Source organism: Chiloscyllium plagiosum, unplaced genomic scaffold (assembly GCF_037043375.1).
Source record: "Chiloscyllium plagiosum isolate Xiang-an unplaced genomic scaffold, Cpla_swu_hap1 HiC_scaffold_1, whole genome shotgun sequence".
Taxonomy (NCBI): Eukaryota; Metazoa; Chordata; class Chondrichthyes; order Orectolobiformes; family Hemiscylliidae; genus Chiloscyllium; species Chiloscyllium plagiosum.
Window position 1 is genome coordinate 156,509,881 of NW_028270139.1, and position 13,818 is coordinate 156,523,698.

The following is a 13,818-nucleotide window of genomic DNA, read 5'->3' on the forward strand; positions in this document are numbered from 1 at the left end:
AGAAGACAGTTCTACTAGAAGGGGAGACTAAGACCCGAGGGGCACAGCCTCAGAGGGAAGGGACGACCTTTTAGAATTGAGATGAGGAGGAATTCCTTCAGCCAGTGGGTGGGGAATCTGCGGAACTCATTGCCACAGAGGGCTGGGGAGGCTGCATCATTGAGTGTATTGACGATAGAGATAGATCAGTTCTTGATTAGTAAAATGGGGAAAAGGCAAGAGATTGGGCATGAAAAACATATAAATCATGGTTGAATGGTGGAGCAGTCTCGATGGGCCAAATGGCCTAATTCTGCTCCTATATCTTACATTCTTCTGGTCATTTGTTTTTTGGGAGTTCCTACAAAGATTACTGCATTCTAAGTAGGGGCAAGCAGAAAAGTGACAGCCACATCAGATAAGAAAGACCCCAGATTTGAAGGACCTGGGCATAGGCTGAATTCATTGTCATATTGTTATGCACCTTCCAGACCTACAGTAGGATTGTGCTGGTATAACTGTGGATTACCATCCTCAATGTACAACTAGATCATCCAGAAGACTGATTCATGAGAATCTCCCAAGATAGGCAACCAAAATAAATATGCTTGATTCCCGGCAGGATGGAAACATCTTGCAGCTCTGTTGCGAAGCAAAGTAATGACTCTTGTGCGATGCTATGTTAAGAATGTTTGGAAATCCCTTGGCTACCCTGGACTTCCCTGGAATTATACAGCTCATGGTTAGCTCATTATATCTCCTCCAGCTCTTAGAAAGTGCTATTCAGTTTGTCCTGTCCACCACTAACACTGCATTTTCCAGCCCAGAGTCTGCCCTGCAAATTTTTCTTTTTCTAACCTGTCAACAAATTCCTGCATTTACTTCCACTAGCCTTTTGGACATTGCACTCACCAATCTTTATAACTGACTATATTAAAAAAAAATTCTCCTTCCTTCCCTGGTGATTTTATCAATTACTTGCAGATTTTAGTTATCCACTTTTTAAAAAAATTAATTCATAGGATGAAGGCATCACTGGCTAGACCAGCATTTATTGCTGATCCCAGAGGGCAGTTCAGAGTCAACCACATTGCTGTGGGTCTAGAGTCATATGTAGGCCAGACATGGTAGGGATTACAGCTTAGGGCAGCACTGTGGCACAGTGATTAGCACTGCTGCCTCATAGCGCCAGGGACCCAGGTTCAATTCCAGCCTCTAGACGACTGTCTGTGTGGAGTTTGCACGTTCTCCCCATGTCTGTGTGGGTTTCCTCCGGGTGCTCCGGTTTCCTCCCACAATCCAAAAATGTGCGGTCAGGTGACTTGGCCAAATCAAATTGCCCGTAGTGTTAGGTGCATTAGTCAGAGGTAGGTATAGGGTAGAGTTACTCTTTGGAGAATTAGTGTAGACTTGTTGGGCCAAATCACAGTTTCCATACGGTGGGGATTCTAATCTTCTAATCTTTCCTTCCGTTAAGGATATTAATGAACCAGATGGACATTTCACAGTTAACAGTGGCTTCATGGTTGTCAATAGACTCTTAAATCCAGATATTTTTGTAAAATTCAGGATAATGCCATCTGCCATGGCAGGGTTCAAAGACACCTCCTCCAACTGCTCCCTCGACCATGACCCCACCCCCCATCACAAATTTCCCTCCCCACCCCTTTCCGCTTTCCACAAAGACCGTTCCCTCCATGACTACCTGGTCAGGTCCACGCCCCCCCCCCAACAACCCACCCTCCCGTCCGAGCACTCTCCCCTGCCAACGCAGGAATTGCAAAACTTGCGCCCACACCTCCTCCCTCACCTCCGTCCAAGGCCCCAAAGGACCCTTCCATATCCATTAAAGTTTCTCCTGCACATCCACCAATGTCATTTATTGTATCCGTTGCTCCCGATGCGGTCTCCTCTATATTGGGGAGACTGGATGTCTTCTCGCAGAGCGCTTCAGGGAACATCTCTGGGACATCCGCACCACTCAACCCCAACCCCCCCGTGGCCCAACATTTCATCCCCTTCCCACTCTGCCAAGGACATGCAGGTCCTGGGCCTCCTCCACCGCTGCTCCCTCACCACCCGACACCTAGAGGAAGAACACCTCATCTTCCGCCTCGGAACACTTCAACCCCAGGGCATCAATGTGGACTTCATCAGTTTCCTCATTTCCCCTCCCCCACCTTACCCCAGTTCCAACCTTCCAGCTCAGCACTGTCCTCATGACCTGTCCTACCTGCCTATCGCCCTTCCCACCTATCCACTCCACCCTCCTCTCTGACCTATCACCTTCATCCCCATCCCCATCCCCATTCACCCATTGTACTCTTTGCTACCTTCCCCCACCCCCCTCTCTGACTCTTTGACCTATCACCTCCATCCCCAACCCCATTCACCTATTGTACTCTTTGCTACCTTCTCCCCAGCCCTACCGACACCCCCCCTCCCCACCCCAATTTATCTCTCCACCTGGAGGCTCCCTGCTTCTACTCCTGATGAAGGGCTTTTGCCCGAAACGTTGATTTTCCTGCTCCTCGGATGCTGCCTGACCTGCTGTGCTTTTCCAGCAACACTCTGATCTAAACACTAATTTTCAGCATCTGCAGTCCTCACTTTTGCCTGTGGATTAATAGCCCAGTGATAATACCATTAGGCCATTGTCTCATCTAGTACTTCGCTGCTAGTAAAAGTTGTTTCTGTTCATGCCTTTAAATCAAAACACAGCTAAATGCCCTCAATCCTTGCTGTTCCAAAAATAAACAATCCAGGTTTTTCCTCCCTGCGTAAGTGTTTATTTTTATTCATTCTTGGGATGTTGGCATTACTAACTAGGCCAGCATTTATTGCCCATCCGTAATTGCCCAGAGGGCAGTTAAGAGTCAATCACATTGCTGTGGGTCTGAAGTCACATGTCAGCTAGACCAGGAGAAGAATGACAGGTTTCCTTCCCAGAATGGCATTAGTGAACCAGATCTTTCTCAGTACAGCCAATTCTTTTTCAAATTCAAATTCAACCACAGCAGGATAAGAACTCAGGTCCCCAGTACAGGAGCTGAGTTGCAGGGTTAACAACCCTAGCCATAATACCACCAGACCATTGCCTCCCCAGTGGAGTAGGGTCACCAAGGGATTTCCAAGCATTCATAACTTAGCAGCTCATAAGATTATATCTGGGTTTCCCAACTGAATTGAGTCTGAAAGTGAGAGTCCCGTTTCCATTCCAGTCACTGCCCAGCCACTTCCTTGACCATTCAAAGACTGTTCAGGTTATAGAACTTACCAGAACAGGGGACTTCTGTCACACTAGCCCACCTTTCAGGTATGACTTGAAACAGAACCTCCCAGAGGGAGCACTATATTAAAACACTAGATTAGATTAGATTAGATTACTTACAGTGTGGAAACAGGCCCTTCGGCCCAACAAGTCCACACCGACCCGCCGAAGCGTAACCCACCCATACCCCTACATTTATCCCTTTACCTAACACTATGGGCAATTTAGCATGGCCAATTCACCTGGCCTGCACATCTTTGGACTGTGGGAGGAAACCGGAGCACCCGGAGGAAACCCACGCAGACACGGGGAGAACGTGCAAACTCCACACAGTCAGTCGCCTGAGTCGGGAATTGAACCCGGGTCTCTGGCGCTGCGGGGCAGCAGTGCTAACCACTGTGCCACCGTGCCGCCCAATTAAAGGTATATTAAAGGTAAGCAGCAGAATTCTTCCAGGTGACATGACTAATAACCATCCCTCAACAAACCTTTTTCTGGCCATTATGGTAAAGCACTTCAGGATGGACAGAGTCAAAGACAGCACTGTGAAAAAAAAATACTTTCTATTCTGCTTTCCTCCCTTCTCCTCCCTGTTCCTGTCTCATCAGAACCGAGCACACAACCACCACCCCCCACCCTAAGATTAAAAGATGGAGCACCAATCCATTGAACTACCCAGCCTCTCAGCATATTATATAAGTTATTAAATAATACATCATATTATTGCTATAAAAGATTGAGGATTGTTTAATTATCTCTTGTATGTTGGTTTTTAATAATCTCTTGGCATTTTGCTTAATATTGAAGTCCTAAAGGGGTTCACATGAATTTTTACAATCTCCCTCTTAATTGTTTTATCTCTGGATTCCCATCTCCCTCCGGAGGTAATTATTATATTAATATGGTAAGGGCTCTTAATATAATATTAGAAGGAATAGAGGTAGTAACTTAGTATTTACCCTTGTGTGATACCGTGTCAGGACTGCTGATCTGTAGACTGTACTGGAAGTCTGCAGACTTTGAGTTTGTTCAAGCTGAAGGGACTGAGAAACTTCACGCCCTGGTCTGGCTTGGTTGGTGTCAATGCTGGGGTGTTGCAATTATTACGAGGGGCTATGTTACTGGGCCAGTAATACAGAGTCCTTGTGAAATGATCCCAAGACATGAGTTCAAACCCCACCACAGCAGTTGGGGAATTTAAAATCATCGAATTAATTAAATCATGAATAAAAATACTTGTATCAGTATTTTCACAATGAGGAAATTCACCAAAGACAGTATCTTCCAAACAGACGACCACTTCCATCTAGAAGATCAAGGATAGCAGATACATGGGAACACCACCCCCTGCAAGTTCCCCTCCAAGTCATTCACCACCCTGACATGGAAATGTATCGCCGTCCCTTCAGTGTTGCTCAGTCAAAATCCTGGAATTCCCTCCCTAAGGGCATTTTGGGTCAACGCACAGCAGGTGGTCTGCAGCGGTTCAAGAAGGCAGCTCACTCCCACCTTCTTAAGGGCAACTAGGGTTGAACAATAAATGCTGGACCCAGCCAGCGACACCCACATTTCACAAATGAATATTTTTTTTTAAGAAACACCCATCTGATGCACTCATTTCCTTGCCATGTGGAAATCTGTCATCCTTATCCAGGCTAGTCTACAGGTGACTCTAAATCCACAAAATACACTTGACATTTAATGCAAGGGTCATGATGACATGCTACCACTTTATCAAGGGTAATTGAGACAGTAATAGTTGCCAGCAATACCAGATCCTGTGAAGGGTTATTTGAAATCTGGACAGTATTCAAAAATTACGTCTGAGAACACTTGACATCAGGCAGAGGAATGTTGGAAGGATCACCAATAGAAATATTTTGCAGCTGACTGGGGAGTGCATTTAGTCCTGGGAGATTGTAAGGAAAGCTGTTTGTCATTCCCATCTCTAAGCAATGATCCCCAGAGTAGTTCAGGCTGAGGATCTACTGTGAGAAAAATGGTAAAAGTCTGTGTCGCAGGAAACCATTTGAACAGCATTCAACTCACATAAAACTAAACCAGTGCAGATTTATCAATGGCTGGATGTTTCTTGGCAAGTTCGTCGGAATTTTTCCAAAGATGTTTGCGAACTCGGTGGGTGAGGGTTGAAAAATTCATTAAGCATTTGAAAAGGCTCCTTGCTAGAGATTAGTGGCTAATTTGAAATCTTCCAAGCCTCAAGGAAGGACTTGTAAGTAACCTGGCAATGAATTGGGATCAAGGTGAGTTGAGCAATAAAGTATGAGACTTTTTTTATTCATCATTAAGTACTTCAAACCTTCCTTGCAGTTTGCATTACTTTGATTAATTTTTTGCACCCATCGTGTCATTTTTCTTGCCAAAATGTCTCTTTGAACTCGTTTGTATTGCTGACTGTAACTTATTCTGACAGTCTTCAGGATTATACAGCAGAGATGGAGGCCATTCACCCCTTAAAGCCTATGCTAGCTGTTTGAGGCAAGCTATCCAAATACTCATTGTCATAGAGGTCGAGAGCACAGAAAAATGTCCTTCATCCCATCAAACCTGTGCCAGTCAAAAACAACCATCTAGCTATCCTAATCCCATTTACCAGCATTTGGTCCATTGCCTTGTATGGAGAAAGTGAGTCCTGCAGATGCTGGAGATCAGAGTCGAGTGTGTTACTGGAAAAGCACAGCAGGTCAGGCAGAATCCGAGGAGCAGGAAGATTGTGTCATTTTTAACCTATAGAAATAGGCTACGGATCGAGACATCAAGGAGGTTGAGTGGATTCTTGCCTTCAAGAGAGATCTTGTTGTTGTAAAGGAATGATATCTGGATCATTGATGATGACGGCCTGAAGATTAGGGGAAACGTATCATTTCAGACTAAGGATGAAGCTGAGGCCTAAGATATGCAGTGGAGAGGTTGGTGGGAAGGTGATTTAGAGTCGATTCAAAGCTTGGTGAAAGAAAATGTCTCTATTACTAGGCCTAATAGCTGGACCCTAATTTTCCAAAACAGGCACAAACATGGCCTACTCTAACTCACTTCTTGCATATGCCAAGCCCTGTCTGACCCACATGTGGTGGCTACCAGAGAGAAACAACTGCCAGGCATCTCAGTCGGGAATGATTGGAAAACCAAGGTCAGGGTGGATAGGTGACAGAAGGCTGCTCTCTAAAACTTCCTGCAAGTGGATGTGGAATTATACGCAGCTTCATGTTCCTTTACCATCCCTTTCTTCCCTTTGCTATTCCACTCTCATGATCTCCTTGAGCTCTCAGTCCAGATTCACTGCTACACTTTCTCTGTGTTTCTCCCAGTCTTTCTCTGGATGCCTCATTGCTCTTCTGTGTCTTGATATTGCTGTATTTTCTCTCTATCTGTGTGTCTACCTCTATTTTGTCTGCCTTTTAGTTTATCTCTGCCTCTCTCTCTCTTTTTCAGTGTTCCTCCGCTTCTGTTCTTTTCATTGCATTTCTGGCCCTTTGTAGTTTTGTTTCTCTGACTCTGCATCTATCTGCCTGTTTTTCTGTTTGTTTTCCTTTATCCCTCTCTGTCTCTCTAATTTTCTATCTACCTTAAGTGCTGATTCACCTTCTCTTTCCTTGCTGCTCATTTTCCACCGCTCTCTCATGCTCTCCTGACAGCTTCACTCTCTTTCCCTGTTTCATTCAGAGTAGAGCTCTATCACTGTGTCCTCACCCTCGAGCCTTTACTTTCGCCTTGTTTCCACACTGGTAAACCTCATTCTCTTTTCCTCTAATTGCTTTCTGCACTGAACAAAGTAGCAATCCCATGCTAATACAGTAGCTCTGGGGTGCGGCCTACACTTGGAGTATTGTGTACAGTTCTAGTCACTGCATTATAAGAAGGATGTGGAAGCTTTAGAGAGGGTGGAGAGGAGATTTACAGGGATGTTGCTGGTATGGAAGGAATGTCTTACGAGGAAAGGCTGAGGGCCTTGAGGCTGTTCTCTTTAGAGAGAAGAAGGTTGAGAGGTGACTTAATAGAGACATGCAAGATAATCAGAGGGTTAGATAGGGTGGACAGGGAGAGCCTTTTTCCACATATGGGGACAGCAAACACAAGGGGACACAATTTTAAAGTGAGGGGAATAGGTATAAGACAGATGTCAGATGTAGTTTCTTTACTCAGAGAGTAGTAAGGGTATGGAATGCTTTGCCTGCAACGGTAGTAGATTTGCCAAGTTTAAGTGCATTTAAGTCGTCATTGGACAGGCATATGGACGTACATGGAATAGTGTAGGTGGGATGGGCTTCAGATTAGTATGACAGGGCAGCGCAATATCGAGGGCCGAAGGGCCTGTACTGCGTTGTAATGTTCTATGTTCCAATATATACTTAAATGAAAGAACTTGTGTGACACTTCTGCTGAAATTCCAATTCGCTTATCGCAAAGAATGAAAGAATGTTGGGAGGGTCTGGACGCAGTACAAACCCTGCTTCCTAGTTCCTTTAGGAACTCAGGCCATAGAGGTGTAGAGTCATACAGCATGGAAACAGACTCTTCAGTCCAAAATGTCCATGCTGACCACAATCCCAAACTAAAGCCTGCACTTGGCCCATCTCCCTCCAAACATTTCTTACTCATGTACTTATCTAAATGTCCTTTTAAACGTTGTAACTGTGCCCACATCCATCACTTCCTCTGGAAGTTCATTCCACACACAAACCACTCTTTGTGTAAAAAAAAATTGCCTCTCGTATTTGGTAAAGTTTTCTCCTCTCACCTTAAAAATATGCCCCCTACTCTGGAAATTACCTCACCCTAGGTAAAAGTCACCTGCCATTTACCTTATCTACGTTCCTCATGATTTTATAAACTTATATAAGGTCACCCCTTAGCCTCCTTCACTCCAGTGAAAAAGGTCCCAGCCTATCCAGCCTCTGCTTAGAACTAAAATCCTCCATTCCCAGCAACTCAGTGGTAAGTTTTTTCTGAACCCGCTCCAGCTTAATAATATCCTTCCTATAGCAGGGCAACCAGAACAGGACACAATACTCCAGAAAAAGCCTCATCAATATCCTGTACAACATCAACATAACATCTGGTTTGATTTGATTTGGTTTATTATTGTCACATGTACCAAGATACAGTGAATAGTATTGTTTTGCGTGCTAACCAGGCAAATCATAACTTGCATCAGTACATAGGGTAATGGAACAGAATACAGAATATTGTGTTACAGCTACAGAGAAGGTGCAGAAAAGATTAATTCAAATATATGAGAGATCTGTTAGAAAGGATTTGGAGAGATATGGGCCAGATGCTGGCAGGTGTGACTAGTTTGCATTGGGATATCTGGTTGGCATGGACAGATTGGACCGAATGGTCTGTTTCTGTGCTGTACATCTCTATGACTCTATCGCTCTAAAACCGTGGGGAAGGAGCTGTTGTGCAATGTGTTGGTACCTGTTTTCAAACTTCTGTATCTTCTGCCCGATGGAAGAGGGTGGAAGAGACTGTAATGGGGTGGGAGGGGTCTTTGATTATGTTGGCTGCTTTCTGAAACAATATTAGTGTGTTAGCACATTAATACAATGAAAATTCAATTTGGGACAGAGAGAACTATCAAATTTATTTCTGCTGTCCATTTTCAAACTGACTCACGTTGAGAAGGGGCTGCGGTCCTTGAATGACTGTTAATGGCTAATTGCATTACCAGAGGCTGGTGGGGGGGGGGGGGGGGGGGGGGGTCATACACAGTGTCATATCATCCACTCCCACAGCTACCAGCATTGACAGGCTCACTCTGGAACCTAGCCTTCCTTGTTCAATAAACACTCATTGGAAAAGATGTGACCAGTATGACCTGTTGAAGTAAGGCTGCTGAATCTATTTGCAGAACTACAGCTTGAAATTCTTTTTCATTGCTTTCCCACCAGAAGACTCTCCGCTCTGGCACTTTGGTTTGTGCTTTGGGGTGGGAGTGGAGTGGGGTGGAGGCAAACGATGAGTTATTTGTCATTGTTAGAGGAACTACCTGAGGCTGGTTAGCCTGGAGACAGTTGTGTGACCACACGGTGGTGAACCCCTCTGTTAATTAAACTAAACACCCAGAAAAATCACACCTTGCCTCATAATCTATTAAAATATGATTAACAGAGAACTCCCAAATTCCACTATTTAAAGAAAATAATATCAAATTATTCTTTAACTCTAAAAGTGAACATTAAACAACAACTATTCACAACTCTAAGCCCACCTTTCTCTTAACTGCTTATCACCTGGATCCAACTGTATAACAATATGCTGTTCCAATAAAATATTTTTAAAAATTATATCAACTTAATTTCAAAACCACACAGCAGCTGTTGTCTTCTGGTCTCTCTTCTTCCAGCTGAAGATCTCTCTGGATCATCTTTCTTTTTACTGTGAAGACGTTTCATATGAAAAGGTTCCTTTGATAGAGAGTGTTTCAATGTCTTGGGTATCTCTCTCTCACTCTCTCTATGGCAGTTGCTCTGTCTGATTTTCAAAATACCTGCCTTTTGTATATCCCCAACATCAGATCGTCTCATTGGTTCAATGTTGGCAAAACAATAAATTCAAACTTGATTGGGTTTCAGTATTCTGGGGCATATTTTAAACTGATTGGTTAAATTCAAATTGTTGTCAAAACAGCAACCCCTCAGGCATTTATTTCACAGCCAAATGTTAGATATTTTCAATTTTCCAGTACACTCTGAGACTCGTCTTGTAAGCTCTCAATGCAGAACAGCATTCACTTTCTCTTAAAGGTACAGTCCACACCTTCAACATCATAACAGTTTACTTTTTCAATATAAAATTTCAGTTACTTGTTGGACTATAACCTGATGTTGTGTGATTTTTAACTTTATACACCCGAGTACAACATCGGCGACTCCAAATCATGACAGAGATCACAGGGTGCTTAGGCAGAATGAGGTGTCGATGGTAGACTTGATGTAGAGGTGCTGGTGTTGGACTCGGGTGGACAAAGTCAGAAGTCGCACAACACCAGGTTATAGGCCAACAGGTCTATTTGAAATCACAAGCTTTCGGAGCACTGCCCTATCGTCAGGTGAAATCACTATAACCTGTGTCATGTGACTTCTGACTTAGCCAGAGGGAAGCATTCGAGGTTACTGCTGCACAGGCGATGCACAAAGTAAGATCAACATTGTTTGAAATTAGAGAGGTCCATTTAGCAATCTAATGATGGCAGGGAAGAAGCTGTTCTTGAACCTGTTGAAGCGTGTGTCCTGTATCTTTGGCCCATTGCACCCAAGCAGTTGTCAAGCAGAATTTGACATCTACGCACATGAATGGGACAGATGGCAAAGTGAGCTTGGTCATAAGAGTTGAATCTCAAGCTGTGTCTTAAGAGAGCTACACTGGGATTTAAAGAGCCTCAAAGAGAGATTTTCAGTTCTTAAGCAGCTGAAGGCATGGCAGTTAGTAACCTGACAGTCAATATCAGAAGTAAATATCGACAGTAAATCTTCCAAGTTGATAGGGTTGTTACGAAGGTGTATGGTGTGTTGGCTTTCATAAGCAGGAGGATTGAGTTTAAGAGCTGCGAGGTTATGCTGCAGCTCTATAAAGCCCTGGTTAGACCGCGCTTGGAATATTGTGTTCTGTTCTGGTCCGCTCATCATAGGAAGGAGGTGGAAGCTTTAGAGAGGGTGTAGAGGAGATTTACCAGGATGCTGCCTGGACTGGAGGGCATGTTTTATGAAGAAAGGTTGAAGGAGCTAAGGCTTTTCTCACTGGAGTGAAGAAGGATGAGAGGTGACTTGATAAAGGTGTACAAAGATGAAAAGAGGCATAGATAGAGTGGATAGTCAGAGACTTTTTCCCAAGGCAGAAATGGCTATCACAGTGGGGGCATAATTTTAAGGTGATTGGAAGACGGTATAGGGGAGGTAGGTTCTTTACACAGAGAGTGGTGGGTGTGTGGAATGCACTGCCAGTGGTGGTAGTAGAGTCAGATATATTAGGGACATTTAAATGACTCTTGAGTAGGCAAATGGAAGATTGTGCAATGAAGGGTATGTCGGTTAGTTTGATCTTAGAGTAGGATAAAAGGTCAGCACAATATAAGGGGCTGTAGGGCCCATACTGTGCTGTACTGTTCTATGTGTGGTAGAGCTAGGTTAGAATTGGAGAAACACAAGGAGAATGGAGGGGTCCCGAGGCTGCAGGAAAGATACAGAACAGGGCGAGCTCAGAGAATTTTGAGCAGCAGATTGAAAATCTTCATATCAAGGAATTGTCAGACCAGGAGCCAATTCCAGTTGATGGGCTGATGGCTTAATGGGGGCAACAGGTCTTGAGTGAGTTTCAGATTTGTGGAGGTGGAGGAAAGTTAATCAAGAAAGCCCTGCAACAACAAAGCCTGGAATTAAGTCGGTTTGGATGGGACTGAATGGTCAGAGATAGTTTAAGTGTTGCGCAGACACACAACTCACAGCTGCAAGTCAGTGAGACCTCACCCTTCCACACCAGTGAAATCATGGAGACAAGTTCAAGTAGGTATATGAGCAAAATTCCAGTGAACAATAAAGTGGGAGCTAAGAGGGAGTCAACCAAGTTACTGGATAATTCTCAGTAAGTTGTGTCATGTTCTGTTAATCCCTTAGAGGCAGAATACTGAGAGGCAGCAATTTTCATTGTCACCTATTCATACTGAGGGGGATGTGGAACAATTTGATGTTAAAATATCCAAACTTTGCCCTGGAGCTTTCAGATCCATCTGCGTGCTGTCACTGCATTAATTCAATAACTGATGTTGTTCATGTAATCATTTTGTATTTCCAAATAGTTTCCTCAGCGTGTCCAGTTGATATTGAGTCAGTGAGCCATCACCTGTGGCCCTCTGTTATTTGTGCTGGCAAGCCATTGTCATTGTGCATGGAATTAAATAATTTTTAAATTAAAATCTGTTTTGTTGGACAATTCCAACAGTTTGCGCCGTGTCCTCAATCATTTATCTAGCCTCAAAGGACAGTGAAGTATAAGCAGTGAAGTTACTTCAGTACCCTGAAATGAAATTTGAATACTCTGGACAAGGTTCCCTGTTATTCTTGAATTAATGTTCCTTTTCCCACTCAGCTCGAGGAAGGGTCGCTTATACTTACATAAATGGCATAACAGTGCAGTGATTGTTTTAGGGTGGCTCAGTGGTTAGCACTGCTGTTTCACAGCACCAGGGATTTGGGTTTGATTCCACCCTCGGGTGACTGTCTGTGTGGAGTTTGCACGTTCTCCCTGTTTCTGTGTGCCTTTCCTCTGGGTGGTCTGGTTTCCTCCCACAGTCTAAAGATGTGCAGGTTAGGTGGATTGGCCACACTAAATTGCCTATACTGTCAGTTCTGTTATAATTAGAGTTTCTTCAACACAAATTGGCTTTAACACGATTGAAGAGTTTAGGCCGTTACTTGTAGAACACAAACTTGCCTTAACTCTATTGGCTATAACACAGTTCCAGTCCCGCTAGTTTAAATGGTGCGGCTATTACGTGATTTTCGTTTAACGGGAGATCACATGAGAATGGAACTATAGTGATATATCAGAACTGACTATCGTGTCCAGGAATGTGCAGGCTTGGTGTGTTAGCCATGGGCAAATCCAGCTTTACAGCGATAGGATAGGGGGCTGGGATTGGGGCTGGGTCTGTGTGGGATGATCTTCGGAGCATCAGTGAGGGCTTGATGGGTCGAATGGCCTGCTTCCACGCTGTAGGGATTCTGTGAACACATGCCAGTTCTCACCTCGACTTAATTTCACCCGTGAAATGGGAGAAATGACAGTAAAGAGTTTCAGATAATCGCTGTACCCGTTTATGGTCCAAAATTGTGAACATAAGACCATAAGAAATAGGAACGAGGTTAATGCCACTTGGCCTCTCAAGTCTGGGTTACCATTTGAGAGAATCATGGGTGATCTGATGCTCCTTACATTCACTTTCCTGCATTGATCCCCCATGATTCCCCTACTGATCAAAAATTAATCTATTTCAGCCTTAAATATAGAACAAAGAACAATTCAGCACAGGAACTGGCCCTTCAGCCCTCCAAGCCTGCACCGACACATTTTGGCCATCTATACTAAAACTGTCTTCACTTACAGGATCCATATCCCTCTATCTGCTTCCTACTCATGTATCCATTCAGGTGTTTCTTGATGCTGCTATTGTGTCTGCACCTACCACCTCCTCTGGCAACATGTTCCAGGCACTCACCATCCTTTGTGTGAAAAACCTACATCACACATCTCTTCTAAACCTCCCCCGCCCCATGCACCATGACCCTGTGTCCCCTAGTAATTGACCCTTTTACCCTGGGAAAAAGCCTCGTATTTTCCACTCTATCTATGCCATTCACAATCTTAGAAACTTCTATCAGGTCGCCCCCTCAACCTCCTACATTCCAGTGAAAATAATCCAGCCTATCCAATCTTTCTTCATAGCTAAAATCCCCCACACCAGGCAACATCCTAGTAAACCTTTTCTGTACCCTCTCCAAATCACCCACATCCTTCAGGTAGTGTGGTGAGCAGAACTGCGTACAATA

General features: G+C 44.1%; 1 protein-coding gene across 7 annotated transcripts in view; it reads left to right on the forward strand.

The window, feature by feature from the left end:
* Positions 1-13,818, forward strand: part of LOC122551859 (transcription factor COE3-like) — a 474,992-nt gene that overhangs the window by 385,080 nt on the left and 76,094 nt on the right. The gene's annotated exons all lie outside the window — the stretch shown is intronic.